General features: G+C 39.4%; 1 protein-coding gene across 4 annotated transcripts in view; it reads left to right on the top strand.

The window, feature by feature from the left end:
* The first annotated feature begins 8,621 nt into the window (after positions 1–8,621).
* setx (senataxin) overlaps positions 8,622–16,942 on the top strand; it is a 121,857-nt gene continuing 113,536 nt past the window's right edge. For 2 of the 4 annotated variants that reach the window (XM_073052705.1, XM_073052707.1), the window contains exon 1: positions 8,622–8,707. The gene's annotated coding sequence lies outside the window, so the exon portion shown is untranslated. The remainder of the gene's footprint in view (positions 8,708–16,942) is intronic. The other 2 variants (XM_073052708.1, XM_073052706.1) reach the window with 2 other exon arrangements.

A 16,942-nucleotide genomic window follows, 5' to 3' on the forward strand; every position in this document is an offset into this window, starting at 1 on the left:
TTGATTGTTTTGAATTCTTCTCAAACAAATTTCAATTGTCAATGCAGTCTGACTGTCAAACTTCTCAATCTAATGTTTTAATAAGAAAAAAAATCATCACTATTTCAAAATTCACTGGTTTATATTCATTCAGAGAACATCAATGATTTGTTATAAAATTTAAGATATCACAACATCACAAATGATCAAAAGCATTCAGGAAAAATAACACTAGAATGATAATCACTGCTTTGTAGGAGTACATGGTAGTAGTCTTGCAGACAACAATCCACAAATATGAAGCAAGATGAATAATCGGTTTGTATTGAGATAATATTTGAAGGCTGGATACAAAGGGTTTTTTCACAGAAAAGAGTACTCAAAAGGTCTCACAGCGTCTGAAGAATGCAATAGATAATGCTTTACATTATTAACCCTTCATTAAAACAACAATTTCTTGCCCTTTCATAAGTAGTACTATGGCATGTTGTACGTGTATCAAAAAAACATAAGATTTAATAATATGTTAACTATACTCTAATTGTTTTGGAATCATTATAAATTATCTGCTTGTTTACAATCTTTTGTAGTAATGAGTGCTGACAACAGAGCCCAACTGGATTGCATACAAGTGCAATGGGTCGGGAATGTGAAGGGAAAATGACTTGATTATGGTTAATTTTCTGATTTTTATTTTATGTAAACTGGTAGCAAACAGATGGACATTAGTGGCTCTCTGTAATGATGAAGGATCAGGGCAGGACAAAGATGCAGACTAGATCTATTACCTTTCTAGTGCCTGTCTTCAGTTGCCTCTCCTGTGAGATTTTTGTTTTGCTGCTCTGTCAAGCTCCTGTCTGTATTCTAGACTTATTGGAGCACATTCTACATGCCTTTTTCTGTGCCAGATATAATCCCAGCAATGCACTTGTTTTTATATTAGAACATAGACAGGAAAGCACGCGAACAGCTAATGATGCCTAATTAAACAAATCCCTTCTGTCTGTCTAGGGTCCATATCCCTATATTTCCTGTGGTCACTTGCCTATTTTAAGACTCTTGAAAACCATTCCAGGCACTTACCACTCCGTATGTAAAATAAAACAAAGTGCCCTGCACATCTCCTTTGAATTTTCTCATCATCTTAAGTGTAAGCTTTCTAGTCTTAAGCATTCTGACTTGGGGTGGGAGGGGGGAGATGGTGGCTGTCTAATCTGTGCATAGCTCTCATAATTTATAAACATCTATCAGCTGGTTAGACAGCCTCTCCTTTTAGCACATGCTCTCTAATCCAGACAGCATCCTGTTAAACCTTATGCCTCTGCATTCTTCCTATAATCGGATGACCAGAATTGAATATAAAACACACAAAATGCTGGAGGAACTCAGCAGGTCAGGCAGCATCTTTAGAAGAGTAAACAGATGGTACCTGACCTGCTGAGTTCCTCCAGCATTTAGTGTGTGTTGCTTTGGATTTCCAGTATCTGCAGATTTTCTTGTGTTTGAATATATTACTCCATCCAGATGCAGCCTAACCAGAAACAACGTGGAAACATGTCCACACTGACCAATTTTTTTTCCTCCATACATTTCCACCAACTAATTATGAAACCTCCCCTCCCCCACCACTCCTTTAGATACTATTACTCACTGATTTTTTTGATTCTTGAACTCCATAAAGATTAACTGATAAAGTAGGATAAGGATGTTTCATTAATACTGACTCTTGCACCTCATGTCTTGTTGCAATCATTGCTCCCAATGGGCCTTCATGCCAAATAAAATTTCGCTCCACCAGGCATCACAGCCTTCCCCCAGTAATATCCAAGAACACTGGGGGATTATTTATTTTGCACAACTAAGATCTTTGGAGACAAAACTTGCTGCTTCCTCTAAAACAATGCTGATCCTTTAAATGTTGCATCATTGTACTAATGAAACACTATCTTGGACTTGCCTCAGATGGTTTAATCATATTATTTGATAAAGCAGTTGATGATTTCAATTCTGATTAAATGGATTGTTTTGGTATTGCTATGCAAATTTGGGGCAGTTACTTATGGGCTGTGTATGGCTGATTGATTGAACCTTATTGAATAAGCAGTTTAGAGATTCTGTGAGAGCCCATTTGTTACTTAAGTAGACACACCTTCCACGTAAAATCCTTGTTAGTGAACTTGCCAATGATATTGGTGTTGGTCTTTTCATATGAAGCAGTGATTCACTTGCTTATTGCAGGGGTTTCCAACCTTCTTTATGCCACGGACTCCTACCATTAATCGAGGGATTAGTGGACCTCAGATTGCTCTAGTACAATGTATTCAGTGTTCAGGATGTGATCTCCACATTTAAGCTATTGAGTGATTACCACATGCAGTCAGAGTTCTAGTCAACTATCGCTTTAATTCTCTGTCCCACTCCCAATGTACTAATGATGCCAATTTAAGTTTGAGGAACAGCAAGCACCTTGTTCTCTGTCAGTCAACATGCAGTCTTTCAGACTCAATCTCAATGTTTCAGAGCTGACTTTCTGCTGTAGATTATACGTGTTTCCTCTCTGTACTAACATTGCCTGACCTGCTGGGCATTTCCTGCATTACACAGGTTTTGTGTGTTCCTTTGTTTCCTCCCGTTATCTTAACTGCCTTCACAAATCTAATATTCTGATGGTTTCTTGAACGGCTTATCATGGCCTCACACATTCATGATAATTTACTTGTGCCATACATCTCCCTCGCTCACTCTTACAACTTCAAACAAAACTGTCTTTCATTTCCCATTCTGACAGGATTTTCAGCCCAAAATGCTGGCTATCTCTCTCTCCGTAGACAATACTGATCTGTTGAATGGTCCCCTCTTTTTCTATATTTTTTCCCTGTATCATGTGTCTCATTGCAAGTGGAGTGCATAATGGTCGCACCTTGACTAAACTTTTGTTGGAGTCTGATGCTGTAGTCCAGATTCTACGCCATCAGGTTTCATGTCAGAAGTCATTCCTGACTTTAGATATTTTAGAACAGTGACGATTCTGGATCTCTTGAAACTTCAGCTGGACTTTGGAGCAGGTTTAAAATCACTAACAAATGTGAAATGTGTTGTTTTGTGGCAGCAGTACAGTGAAATACATAAAGTACTATAAATTACAATAGAATAAATAAATATATAGGAGTAAATAAGTAGAACAAAAAGAGTAAAAATAGTGAGGTAGTGTTTATGGTTCATGGTTTATTTTCCATTCAGAAATATGATGGCAGAGGTGAAGAAGTTGTAGCACCTTGTCATGGTATTCACATGTATATTAGTTAATTGAAATGCTGTAGAAAAGACTGCAGAATGTGTTCACTTTGTGTAAAAGCAATAGTAAATTTTCATCTGAACAGGTTCAGTTTAGGAGTTTGCCTGTGTGGAAAACTTATGTTTATGTTTATGTCTGTGTATGTAGGTCAGCAAATACAATTCAACATGAAGCTAAGTGTAAGCCTTGCAGAAACAAAATGAATTGATATTCTGGCGGCAGGAGAAAATGATGAAATACCACAACACTTGAAAACTTTGTAATAAATATTAAAAGTAACATCAAAGATCTTCTGGCAGGTATGAAGAAAGAATGGTAAAAAGAAAGTTGAACTTATTAATGATGCCTAATCCTCTGAATATCCCAAAAAAGTTATTGAAACCCCTCAAGCATATACTCGGTGACTAAACCTGCGCTGCCCTCTTGGGTAGAAGATTCCAAAGATTTGTCATCCTCTGAATCTGAGATGATACCAGAGGAACTGTTGGTCTTGACCAAAGTATTCACTGTTAGTCTTCCTCTGAAGTCTTTCTGTATCATTCTGCTAACTCACACTGCCATGTAAATTCTATTATCAACAATCTGGGACATTTTGCACTTGGTGCCTCCTTTCCAAATCATTAACATGGAGCTCCAGCACCAATTCCTTTCCAGCCTGAAAATGACCAATTTACTCTTTGTATTCTATCTGTTAATAGATAGTCAGTCCATGGCAGGAACACCCAATCCCACGTGGTTTAATTTTGTTTAGTACTGTGCAATATGTCTCATCCACTGCTTTTTCCTTACTTAATCTGATTACAACCTTAAATCTAACAAATTTGTCAAATATAATTTTGCGTTCCTAAATAAAAATTAAATAAAAGCTGCAGACAGAAAATGCTGACTAACTCATAAGGTTAGATAACATCTGTGGAAAGAAATACAGGTAATTTTCTAGAAAGAAAGAAAGAAAGAAAATAGCTTATAAGAGGTGTATGTGTGTGGGAGAGAGAACAATAGATAAACCAAGGACAATTTCCTAAGGTGAAATAATGTAGCACTTAAGGTTGAGCTGTCACTCTCCTTTGGACCCTCAGGGCTATTAATATTTATTGTAACAGAGATTTGGTCAAGGGGAAGTCAGTGAGGCAGAGATCACCCATTGAAAGGCTGAGGTGTTTCAAGTTTCTGGATATCAGCACCTCTGAAGACCTATCCTGAGTCTAACATATTAATGCAATTACAAAGAAGAGCCATGTTTCATTAGGAGTTTGAGGAGACTGTTATTGTCAGCAAAGACTTGCAAGTTTCAACAGGAGTACCGTAGACAGCATTCTAACTGGTTGCATCACTGTCTGGTATGGAGGGGCCTCTGCAAAGGATTGGTACAAGCTGAAGAAAGTTGTAAATTCAGTCAGCTCTATCATAGACGTTAGCCTTCCCAGTTTCGAGGATATCTTCAAAAGGTGATGCAAGAAGGCAGCATTCCATCATTAAGGACCCTCATCACCCAGAACGTGTCCTCTTCTCACTACTACCATCAAGAAGGAGAAATAGGAGCCTGAATCTTCCCCCTGCCATCAGCTTTCTGAATGGTTGATGAACCCGTGAACATTACCTCACTATTTTTTGCACTACTTACGGTATTAATTTTAAGTCTTTAATGTTTCTTTTTATAGCTTTTTAAAATTATGAATTGCATTGTACCACTGCCGCAGAACAACAAATTTCATAACATGCCAGTGACCTGATTCTGATTCCAATTTGTGTCTGTAAAGACAGACTTATCCATATCTGGATATAGAGAGATCTACATTGATTGCCCATGCCTGATCTGTGTCTCTAAATTGTGGTTTATAAAGCAGTTTTTATACACCTTGAAAAGAACACGATAGGTGGTATTCCAGTTTGAGCTGCCTCATGCCTGTGGGATGTCTGCAGTACATGAACTTGCAAGAATGATCGATCTCTCTCTCTGATGATAAGAATTTCCTCCGGAAGCCCCAGTTTCCTCCCATATTTCAAACACATGCTTGCAGCTGCTTCCTGTTTAATTATAACCTAATCAGGTCTGTTAAATCCCAAGGAACTCATAATTCAGAAAGGGTGATGGTACATACCTCCAAGAGGACCACAACCTTGTCATGGTTTGGAGGCTTGTGTGTCTCAATGACCCAGAGAGCTACGTTGGCTGGAGTCAAGGCTTATGCTTTGGCTCTTGGTAAGCGTAACAGGTCATGCCAAACAAGTCAAAGGATAGAGGTCCACTGGTCCTCCAGGTTCAGGGGATTCAGCTCAGGGCTAACAACCCTGACTAGTAAAACAAAACTGTTAAGGAAACAGCAATGAAGAATCCTTCTACATCTGACTGGCCAAGGAGACAGAGATGGACCTTCATTGCTGCCCTAAATGTCAATCATGTAAAAGGCAGTAGGTGAAATGGTACAGAATGTATCTTACAAGGCCAGCAATTCAGAGGTCTAGATTAATAATTTATTAATTTGTATAATATTGTCACAGACTTTGAATTCTATTCAGGCCTCGCATGAAGAAAATAATTTTGATATTGATGAGCATAAACATGGAATTGAAAAATTTTAATTGAAGGAGAACTGCGAGGAGGAGCCCTGCTATCAATACATGGTTTATCAGTTGTGATTGACATTTATCAGCCCTTGGAAAAGGGGTATAAAGCTATATGGATTTATAAAGCAATTGCAGATTAGGAATTAATGTAGACAATACCTGTATGTCTAAAATAATATACTTTTAAATATTAGCTCAGTAGCAGAGTAAAATCGGCAGATAAAACGTGCTTGTTCAGAATATTCGTAATTTTTGATGCTGTGGAAGTCCAGTTTTGTTTGAGTAAAAACAATCACTCAGTGGATGTACTAATAAAATTAATGTGGAGCCACGGTAGCATAGTGTAGCGGTTAGCACAACATTTTTACAGCTTGGGGCGTTGGAGTTCAGAGCTTAATTCGGATCACATCTGCAAAGAGTTTGTATGCCTTTCCCTTGAATGTGTGGGTTTCCTTCCACGTTCCAAAGATGTATCAGTTCATAGGTTAATTAGTCATTGTAAATTGCCCTGTGGTTAGGCTGGGGTTAAAAAAAGTGGGCCGCTGGCTTCTTGGGCTGGAAGAGCCTATTCTACGTTTTTTCTCTAAATAAATAAATTAAATAAATATCATCTATGTTTTTATTTGACTTCCATGTATCTCAAACTAGCTTTTATCCTCCTTGAGACTTAATGGCACTTTGTGTTTGTGTTTTAAGAGATTCAAAGTACATTTATTATCAAAGAATGTATAAATTATGCAACCTTGAGATTTATTTGCTTACAGGTAGCCACAAGCAAGAAACCCGAAAGAGCCCAATTAGAGAGCAAAAAATAAAAATAAAAGAGCAACGCCCAAAGGGGAAAAACACCAATCATTGAAACAATTGAAGCGAGCAACAAAACAAAACAGAAATTGCTGAAATAATTCACCAGATCAGGCAGCATCTGTGGAGGGAACAACTGGAATAATGTTTTTTTTTGGTCATGTGCCTTCCATCAGAACGAGGAAAGGTTGGAAATCAACATGTTAAAGTGAAAAGAAGATGTCGGCTTGGAAGGCACAATGGAAATGCTGTGATTGGTGGACACCAAGAGAAAATTGATGGCACAAGTGGCCTGAGGGGTAAGCTTTTCTTCCAGAAGATCTGGAAACAAGCTGCTAATGGAGGTATTGGCATTAAAAAACTACAATGCTTAAAAGATGTTTAGAGATGTACTTCGATAGAAAAGGCATTGAGGGATACAAACCCAATGCAGGCATTTTGGATGAGTGTAGGAATGATTTCAAGGTCTTCTTTAAAATACATACACACCCACTCTGGGAGAACCCTAGCCCATGTCCACTAGAACCAGAGGAGATTATGGGACTGTGATAAGCGTCTTTTGTTTCTTTGCCAGAAATACATAGAATCCCAGTAACAACTGAAGCTTCTCTTATAACATATAACCATATAACAATTACAGCACAGAAACAGGCCATCTCAGCCCTTCTAGTCCGTGCTGAATGCTTAATCTCACCTAATCCCACTGACCCGCACTCAGCCCATAACCCTCCATTCCTTTCCTGTCCATATACCCATCCAATTTTGCTTTAAATGACAATACCAAACCTGCCTCTACAACTTCTACTGAAACTCATTCCACACAACTACCACTCTCTGAGTAAAGAAATTCCCCCTCATGTTACCCTTAAACTTTTGCCCCCGAGTCTCAACTCATGTCCTCTTGTTTGAATCTCCCCTACTCTCAATGGAAAAAGCCTATCCACGTCAACTCTATCTATCCCCCTCATAATTTTAAATACCTCTGTCAAGTCCCCCCTCAACCTTCTACGCTCCAAAGAATAAAGACCTAACTTGTTTAATATTTCCCTGTAACTTAGGTGCTGAAACGCAGGTAACATTCTAGTAAATCTCTGTACTCTCTCTATTTTGTTGACATCTCTTGTTCCATCAGTGGCGGTGTCTGTGAGTCGCATGTTGCCAGCCAGCTCCAGAGCAAAATGAAATCACCCTCAAACCAAAAGGACCTCCCAGAGAGAAATGGTCAAAAGTAAAAGAATTGCAGATGCTGGAGATGTGCAATAAAACCAGAAACTACTCAACAGGTCAGACTGCATTGATAAACAAAAATTATTCATCTTTCAGATCAGAACCGATCAGGACTATTACTTGCACTGCCAAGGACTCGACTATGTGTCTTAATTTGCACTAAGGTCTAGTTTTAGCATTTCTTTTTCTCTTTTTACTAATGTAGAATTTATATATAATTTGTATTATGCATTTCTATGTAATGTTGCTGCTGCAGGCAAGTTTTTCATTGTGCTTATTGTACCTTACCTACTTATGCACATCACAATAAACTCAACTTGACGGAAAGTTGTTTCAGATGAAAGACCTCTGCTCAGAAAGGGCCTCGGCCCGAAACGGCGACTACTTATTCCACTCCATAGATGCTGCCTAGTTTCTCCAGTTTTTTGTGTGTGTTCTTCAAGATTTTCAAAATCTGCATAGAACCTCTCGTATTACTTTCTCTCTCTCCCTCCTGAGCTACCCTAGCTTCAGTTTCTGTTTATCTAAAGATGTTGCTGAGTGCAGTTCTTCCACCACACCACAACAGCAATTATACCTCAAAGAATGTAATGTGTCATCAATGCAATCGATCAGACCCACAGGTCCAATTGGGTGGAATAGAGTTTGGAGATAGGTCAAGCGGTTGAACATGCGGCTCTTTCTGATCCCATGCGGGTACCGTCCCAGTTTTTAAAAAAAACTTCCTTCGGCGCGTGCCTAGTTCGATGGCGTCACGTCCGGTGGCAGGGGCTGCGCTGGAACTGAAAGTTTAGAAGGAAGTTTGGCGGGGACGACAGGGTTGGGCTCGGTGAGGTGAGTGTCCGGGTCCCTGCCCGCTCTGTTGGAACATCGAGCTGAGGAAAAAAGGGAGACAAATTTCGGACAAAAATTTCGGCACCTGGGCGTAGATTACTCACCCGTTTCAGGTGGGCGGGGTTGGGAGAGGGGGAGAGAGGTGAGGAGGGAGGGCTATAGTGAGGGGGAGAGAGGTGAGGGAGGGCTATAGTGAGGAGGAGGAGGGTTGGGGAGGGGTACAGTGTGGGGGAGAGAGGGAGGGGTAGAGTGAGGGGAGGAGGGGAGAGGGAGGGGTAGAGTGGGGGGAGGGAGGGGTAGAGTGGGGGGAGGGAGGGGTAGAGTGGGGGGAAGGAGGGGTATAGTGAGGGGGAAGGAGGGGTATAGTGAGGGGGAGGAGAGAGGGAGGGGTATAGTGAGGGGGAGGAGAGAGGGAGGGGTATAGTGAGGGGGAGGGGTGTAGAGAGGGGAGGAGGGGAGAGGGTGGGGTGGAGAGAGGGAAGGGTGGAGGGGAGCGAGGGAGGGGTAGAGTGAGGGGGAGGAGGGGTATAGTGAGGAGGGGAGAGAGGAAGGGGTATAGTGAGGGGGAGGAAGGAAGAGAGGGAGGGGTAGAGTGAGGGGAGGAGAGGGGAGGGAGTGGTATAACGAGGGTGTGGAGAGGGAACATAGAGGGGGTGTGGGTGGCTGGGGTAGAGGGACAGGTGTTGCAGTGGTGAAGGGAGGTGGGGGCTGTGAGGAAAGCTTGGAATCGTGTGCCCAGGAGTCAGTGACCTTGGGAGGAAGATGTATGGGGATGGGGTGCCAATGGGAAAGAGTGATCTAAACCATGTGATGCATGTTAAAGGAGGGGGAAATAAAGGTGGTGGAGAGACAGTGGTTGCAGCAAATACGAGGAATATGACTCTAGTACATGTATTAGATAGGTTAGTGGAAATGACTGTAGCCTGGTTCTAGGCTGATCAGTTTGGATTGTGCATAATATGATAGATGAAGCGTTTTGACTTCATGAACAGGTGATCTTCAAGTTGGACTGCTGTGAATTTTGCCTGTTCACCTGGAGGTTATTTGTGATCAAAGTGATTCTTCCACAAATTGTTAATTACATGTTTAGTTGATAAATGTGCCTCAAGTTGTAAGACACCATTGTTTAAAAACTTTCAAAAACAATCACAAGGTTATTGAGACCAGTTGAAGAAAAATGTAGTTGCATGACGTTTGTTCATCTGCACTCATATTTACACAACATATTGTTAGATAATTTGTTACTTTGGATAAGACCATAAGAAATGGGAGAGGGTTTGTGGCTTCTTGAGCCTGCTTCAACAGTCAACAAAATCGAAACTTGACCTTCAAGCTTAGAACCATTTCCTGTCCTGACCCAATTACTTCATTCCGAAAAAATCTATCAGTCAATGTTTTTGAATGCAATTAATTTTCTCCACATCCTGATGAAGAAAATGAAAAAAACACATGCATTTTCACCACATGGAGGACAAAACTTTTTTTAAAAATCACCACTGTTTAAGAAATTCATCTTCATTTCAGTCTTAATAGCCTGCTCTCATTTACTGGGTCAGCAAATTTGCCGATGACTCTGAGATTCGGGGTGTGGTGGGCAGCGAGGAAGACTATTATGGCTCGCAGAGGAATTTAGATCAGCTGGACAAAAATGGGCTAAAAAATGGCAGATGGAATTTAATGCAGACAAGTGCAAGGTGTTGCACTTCAGTAGGACCAGCCAGGGTAGGTTTTACACAGTGAACAAACTGTAGGGCACTGAGGAGTGCTGTAGAAGAAAGGAACTGGGAATACAAGTCCATAATACATTGGAAGTTGTGTCGCAGGTAGATAGAGTTGTAAAGAAAGGCACATTGGCCTTCGTAAATCAAAAATTATTGAGTACTGGAGATGTGTTGAAGTTGTATAAGATGTTGATGAGGCCTAATTTAGAGTATTGTGTGTAGCTTTGGTCACCTACCCACAGAAAAGATATAAATGAGATTGAAAGAGTACAGAGAAAATTTACAAGGTTGTTACTGGGTCTGGAGGACCTGAGCTATGAGGAAAGCTTGAATAGCTTAGGACTTTATTCCTTGGAATGCAGAGGATTGAGGGGAGATGTGATAGAGGTATACAAAGTTAATAGGAGTATAGATAGTGTAAAGGCAAGCAGGCTTTTTCCACTGAGGTTTGGTGGGGCTACAACCAGAAGTCATGGATTAAGAGTGAAAGGTGAAAAGTTAAAGAGGAGTACAAGGACAAATTTCTTCAGTCAAAGGGTTGCGGAAGTGTGGAATGAGCTGCCAGCGTAAGTGGCGCATGTGAATTCAATTTCTACGTTCGATAGGTACATGGATAGTAGGGGGTATGGAGGGCTATGGTCCTGATGCAGGTCAATAGTAGTAGGCAGTTTAAATAGTTTGGCATGGATTAGATGGACTGAAGAGCCTGTTTTTGTGCTGTACTTTTCTGTGCCTCTATGTGACTGTTACCCCCTAGTTCTAGATATCCTCCCAGAATTTACTGATTTAAAAACAAAGGGTTTTCCTTTGTTGGATCCATTTTTCATGTACATTTGCAAATAACTTTACATGAATCATTCAAGCATCGCAATGACTAATAAATTGATATGTTCATTTCTGGAATTATGTTTACAACATTTACTTAACTGTATCTTTAAAAGTTTTAAAAGACAATAACTCGTGCACTATAAATATTGTATGGCAAAGCTTTACTTTGCCCCCAGTTACTTTGAGATGGAGGCTTGTGTATTAGTGTGATCCTGTTTAGATATGATTTGTATGTTGCCTGCTGAGTCCTCGTTTTAAAGGAGGGTGAAGAATCAGAGGGCAGTTAACACTTCTAGAGTTCTGTCTTTACAAGAGTTTGCATCTTCGGGTGGTGGAGTAAGGGGAATTATTGACAAATATAACAACTTGAATGAACTGAAATTATTCATTTCAGTTGGGGCTGGGGTTTAACTTTCAAACATTGAACATAACTGATAAGCTTTCTGTTTGAATAATCAACTCATTAGTATATATACATTTTGCAAAGTCTCATTTTTGCAGCTGCTAGAAAATCTTTGTGCTTTTATCTCTGAAAAATTAGGTGAAGGATGTTGAACTTTCGTCTGTTGGGTATGTCTGGTACTGAGCTAGCAGTTTAAGAAAACAAATACAGATCAGTGACAGGGAGCTTGTGAAAATAGGAAATGAAAATTAACATCTGTGTTGACACAAGGATGATTTTTGGATTCTCAGTTCAGAGACCTTTAGTTTTCTAGAATGACTTTTTTGTTTCAGAGACTTCAGTTTTGTTAATATAACTTATAACACCAAAGACACATGCGCATGATCAAATAAGTATACATTTTTTAAGTATCATACTCAAAATGATGGAGGAACTCAGCAAGTCAGGCAGCAGCTACGAAGGGAAATAAAAAACAGTTGACGTTTTGGGCTGAGACCCTTTATCAGATTTTGGAGTTGGGTAGTGGGAGGATGGGGTGGTAACTAACTTTATATGATTCTACTGTGGGTGCTTTTTCTTAATTGTTATGAACTGTACATTTGATATGTCTATTGTCCTTGACCTACCTATAATCTTTGAAATAGCTGACCAGCCACTTGCGATTGTACAGCCAGGTTGAATTCTGAGATAAAACATAAACAGCTGGAGGAACTCAGCTATAGGCAGCATATATGGAGGCAGAAGGATGGTTGGTGTCACAACCCAGGACATTATTTCTCCACAGATGTTGCCAGGCCTGTTGAGTTCCTCCAGCAACTTGTTTTTCTTTGCTCCATATTCCAGCTTCTGCAGGTACCTGTCTTAAATTCTGAGATGCTGGATTTGTAGCATGTGAGTTTAAGCAGGTTAGACCTGTATTCCACTGCATTTAGACAAATGTTAAGTCACCTCAAAGAAATGCAAATTCCTCCAGGATTTGAGAGGGTCGATCCTGAGCTATTGTTTCCTCTGTTGGGGTTCTATGGAACTAGGAACTCAGTTTAAAGTAAGGAGTTAACTATTAGCAGAAACTAAGATGTAATGTTTCCTCCCAGAAGAAAGTGAGTCTTCAGTCTTTGCACAAGAGGACTGCGATGGTTTAGTTTTGAGGTTTAAATTTTCGCTATATTTATGAAATGGAGGAGTATGGGATTAGTATAGAGAAGTGGTAGTGGAAATCAGCCATGGTCTGAGTAGAAGAGCAGGCACAAGGGAATGAATGGCCTAATCTTGTTTTAATTTTTTTAATGTCTCACTGGTTCCAAAAGACTTGTCCTTGGCCTCTCCTATTGTTCATTTACGTGCTGTCTCTTGCCATATTAATCTTAAGCAACATCTGTCTCCCCTTGCTCACTAAAAGCACGTTGCTGATCTCACCACTATCTCACATAGTACCTCAATTCTCCAAATCTCCAAATGTTTACTGGATGGGCAGAGATATCCTTCAGCTATTAGTTGGTGAGCTCAACATTGTTGCCTAGTCCCTTCATAGCAACTGCTAACTGGTCTTAATAATAATTTGAAATTTTTTTTAAATTGTGGTTTCTGGGAATTTTAAATAAAAAATATAAATTACTGTTTACATTGCTTGACCTCAGGTGGTCAAGTAACTCCCAGAAGATTGTTCTTTGTTTTCTAACTTGGGTTAAAATTTACTGCTTATGTACATAAGCTAATGTACACTACTGTACATTGGCTAATGGTTAAACAATATCTTACTTTATTTTAAAATTCACATCCGTGCTCTCATCCTCTAATAGAGTCATCCTCTAATTAGTCATTTAGCCTCCTCCAAGGTCTTCAAATCCATGTGCTCTCCAGCTAATTGTAGCAGACTTAACTGCTCCATTTGTGGTGGCTATCTCTATCAGTTGCCAGTCCCTAAACTCTGCAATTCTTTCTCAAAACTTGTATACATTTTGGTTCTTGGTCAAAGATGTGATTTTAAAAAAATATATTATTACAACCACTTTAGCCACTATTGGCCATTAGCCCAATAGCTATAAGGCACATCTTCGAGCTTTGAATTTTGAATTGAATTGACTTTATTTCTTACATCCTTCACATATGTGAGGAGTAAAAATCTTTACGTTACATCTCCGTCTAAATGTGCAATGTTCAATCAGTAATTTATAAAAATAGATTGAACTTCACAATTCCGTGTTTTCACTCTTTAACTACCACTATTCACTCATCAATCAGACAACCTTATTCATTCCAATGTTTACACTACCCACCCTGCGGCTTAAGATTCTTTATTTTGTCTCCTCAATTCTGATGAATTATCTTTAACCTAAAATATTACATCAGTTTCTCTTCTCACAAATACAGCTTGACCTGCAGAGCACTTCCAGCATTTTCTGTTTCTTATTTTTAATTTGTAGCATGTGCAGTTTTTGATTTTTAACTGCTTGTTTGGCTGGCTTTAAGGTTTTATATTAATTGCCTTGGGCGACAGTGCTATAATATAGCCATCCAGACTGCAGGAGTATGTAGTTCTTGAGTTATCACTTCCTAGCTATCTCTGCATGATTTACACAGATGGTGAACTTCTTGTTAGTTTTCTGCTGTTTCATTGTACTTAAAAAAAAAAGTTAATTTGGCGAGAAACCTCGGGACAGTCTTTGTGTAGTTTAGATCTAATTTTCTTAAAAGTTGTGAAAATGTGGGAGCCCATGGATTGCACACCTCTTGTGACTGGTGTTCTCCTCATTTCAGTGTGCATTTAAGCCTTCTTTATAATAGCTGATTTTCTAGGCAATCCAATGAATGGATCTTTGTGTTTGCCCTAGGAAAGGCGGTGGTTGTGAACTGTTTTTTTGAACTGTAGTAGCCCTTGTGATAAGTGTCTTCACTCAGTGGGCACTTTATTAGGTACAGAAGATTGAACCAGTCTGGCCATTCTCCTCTAACCTCTTTCATTAACAAGGCATTTTTGTCCACAGAGCTGCCGCTCACTGTTTTTCGCACCATTCTCTTTAAACTTGAGAGGAGTGTCTTTTAGCTGGGGTTCTGTGGAACCCTAGGGTTCCGCGAGAGATTGTGATTTTAAAATAAGCATCATTGTTTGAACTTTTCTGCGATGCTAGCGCTCGCGCAGGTAGGCAGTGACTGAGCAGCCCTGTTAGCGATCTTGTTAGAGATCTCTCAGCCCAATATGGCAATGTGCGGTAGGACCGTCTTTATTTGGTTGAGTCCATTCTCAGTTTTTGACTTGAGATAGAGGAGGCCATTAATAATTGGTGAGTGCTGTATTGAATGGAGGGGAGGACAGTAAGCTGATGAGCGTGAAGTGCGTTTTCCGAGCATTAAATGGACTCCTGAATTACCTCCCTCAACAACTTCTTGCGTGCCGCCGACTGATTTATGGGAGTGAACAAACTCTTATCAGTGTAATAGGAAATTGGAGAGAAATTTTCATTCTAAAGAAGGAAATTTTAATGCGCCACAACTCAACTGCTGCCCTGCCACTTTGCTGTTGTTGTAAATGTTGCAAAAGGTGGATTGTGTAGGTTAGAAGTGAATTGTATTACGAATTTTTCATATTTTTGATGGCTTTCTTGTTTAGTTATTTATTATGCCGTTCTTCTAGTTTATTAATCCCTTTGTTTTACAGATATTACAATCTTCTGAGTCATTTCACTATACTAGTGTAACAACAGAAACAAGAAAAGTCTGTCTTTACAATGAAACGTACTTATCAATGGGTTTCACATGGATTCACATGTCCAAGTTGTCCTATTCCAGTCTGTGGCAAACAACTTACAAATGCAGCAATGGCTCCAGCAGAACTGAAAAGACACTGACTATAAATCTCAGCCGTATGCTATGTAAAAGTGCTGATGTTTTAAATGGCTATTGGAACCTCAAAACAAGTTGAGTAAAGCTTTTGGAAATAAAGTCAGTCAGTAAAAGGAAACAGGAAAGAAGTTATTTGGTAGTGGAACTTATGACCTAGAAAAGGAAAAGTCACACAGTTGGTAAGAACCTAATAATGCCAGAATGTAAAATTATAGTGGGTAAAATGCTAGGACAAGATGCAGTGTGAGAAATTGAGTACAAGGTATTAAGAAAAAGACCAGTTCACTAGAAAGTGTTTTAAAAACTGTGAAAACCTGAGCAAAGAGTACACCAAGCTCCTGCTACATACAGAAATCCAATGACTTAGCAGAGGAAGTTCTCAACAGAGTGTTTGAGCTGAAAGGTGAATTGCAGGAGTACTTTCAAGAAAATAGGTCAGATTTTGCTGAGTGCTTTGAAGGTGAAGAATGACTGCAGAAAGTAGCCGACTTAGCAGACATTTTTCATCACAGATGTTTGTGAACTACAGTTTAATAGTGCACTCAAGATGAGATTTGCTGACCTGCCCCTGGACAGGTTCTGGATTTCTGAGAAAGAAGAGTGTCTTGCCATTCACACGAAAACAATGAATATTTTGCTGCAGTTTTCAACTTGCATGTGTGAGCAAGCTTTTTTTTTTGTTTAACAGCATCAAGAGCAAGGATTGAAATAGTCTCATTTCAGTTGAAGGTAAAATCCATGTGTGCTTATCTCAAGTTTGACCCAGGATTGAGTATTTGTGCAGCAAAAAACAAGCACAGGTTTCACATGCTAGGCCTATTTTTGAGCCTGATCATGTCACTTGGTAAGAAATTTCCCCCCCCCCCCCCCCCAAAGTCTTGTATGAATTTGTGTCTTAGGCTATACAGTACTTTTATTCATATTGCTTTGGCTTATGATTTTTTAGTAACTTTACTATTCAACATTGTCAATAATTTTTCATGTAAATGGCATGAATTAAAATCAATTTACAACCTTGATTTAAATTAAATCTACCGAGCCCACCTTTAGAAAAGTTAAATCCCATATTGGCTTAAATTTAACAGAAATTTATTATGGTTACCTTATGAGTTTTAAAAATTTATGAAAAGGAAAGAAAAAGATTAATTTCAAGAAAGGTAAGCTAAGTTTAACTACCTGGTTTTTTTTTCAAGAAAGGTTGGCTAAAAATTCATTTTCTACTCAAAAGATCATTGACAATTGGATTATTATAACTACAACTTACTGATCATGCTAATGTACCGTGAGTTGTAGATTATAATATTTTTTAATGCAGGGGTTCCCTGAGACCTGAAAATTATTTCACAGGTTCCTCCAAGGCAAAAAAGATTGAGAAAACTGCTCTTGAGACTGTCATGTATGAAAATTTCTGTGATACTGAAACCACCCAACCGGCACCAACAA

Source organism: Hemitrygon akajei, chromosome 7, assembly GCF_048418815.1.
Source record: "Hemitrygon akajei chromosome 7, sHemAka1.3, whole genome shotgun sequence".
NCBI classification, from domain to species: domain Eukaryota; kingdom Metazoa; phylum Chordata; class Chondrichthyes; order Myliobatiformes; family Dasyatidae; genus Hemitrygon; species Hemitrygon akajei.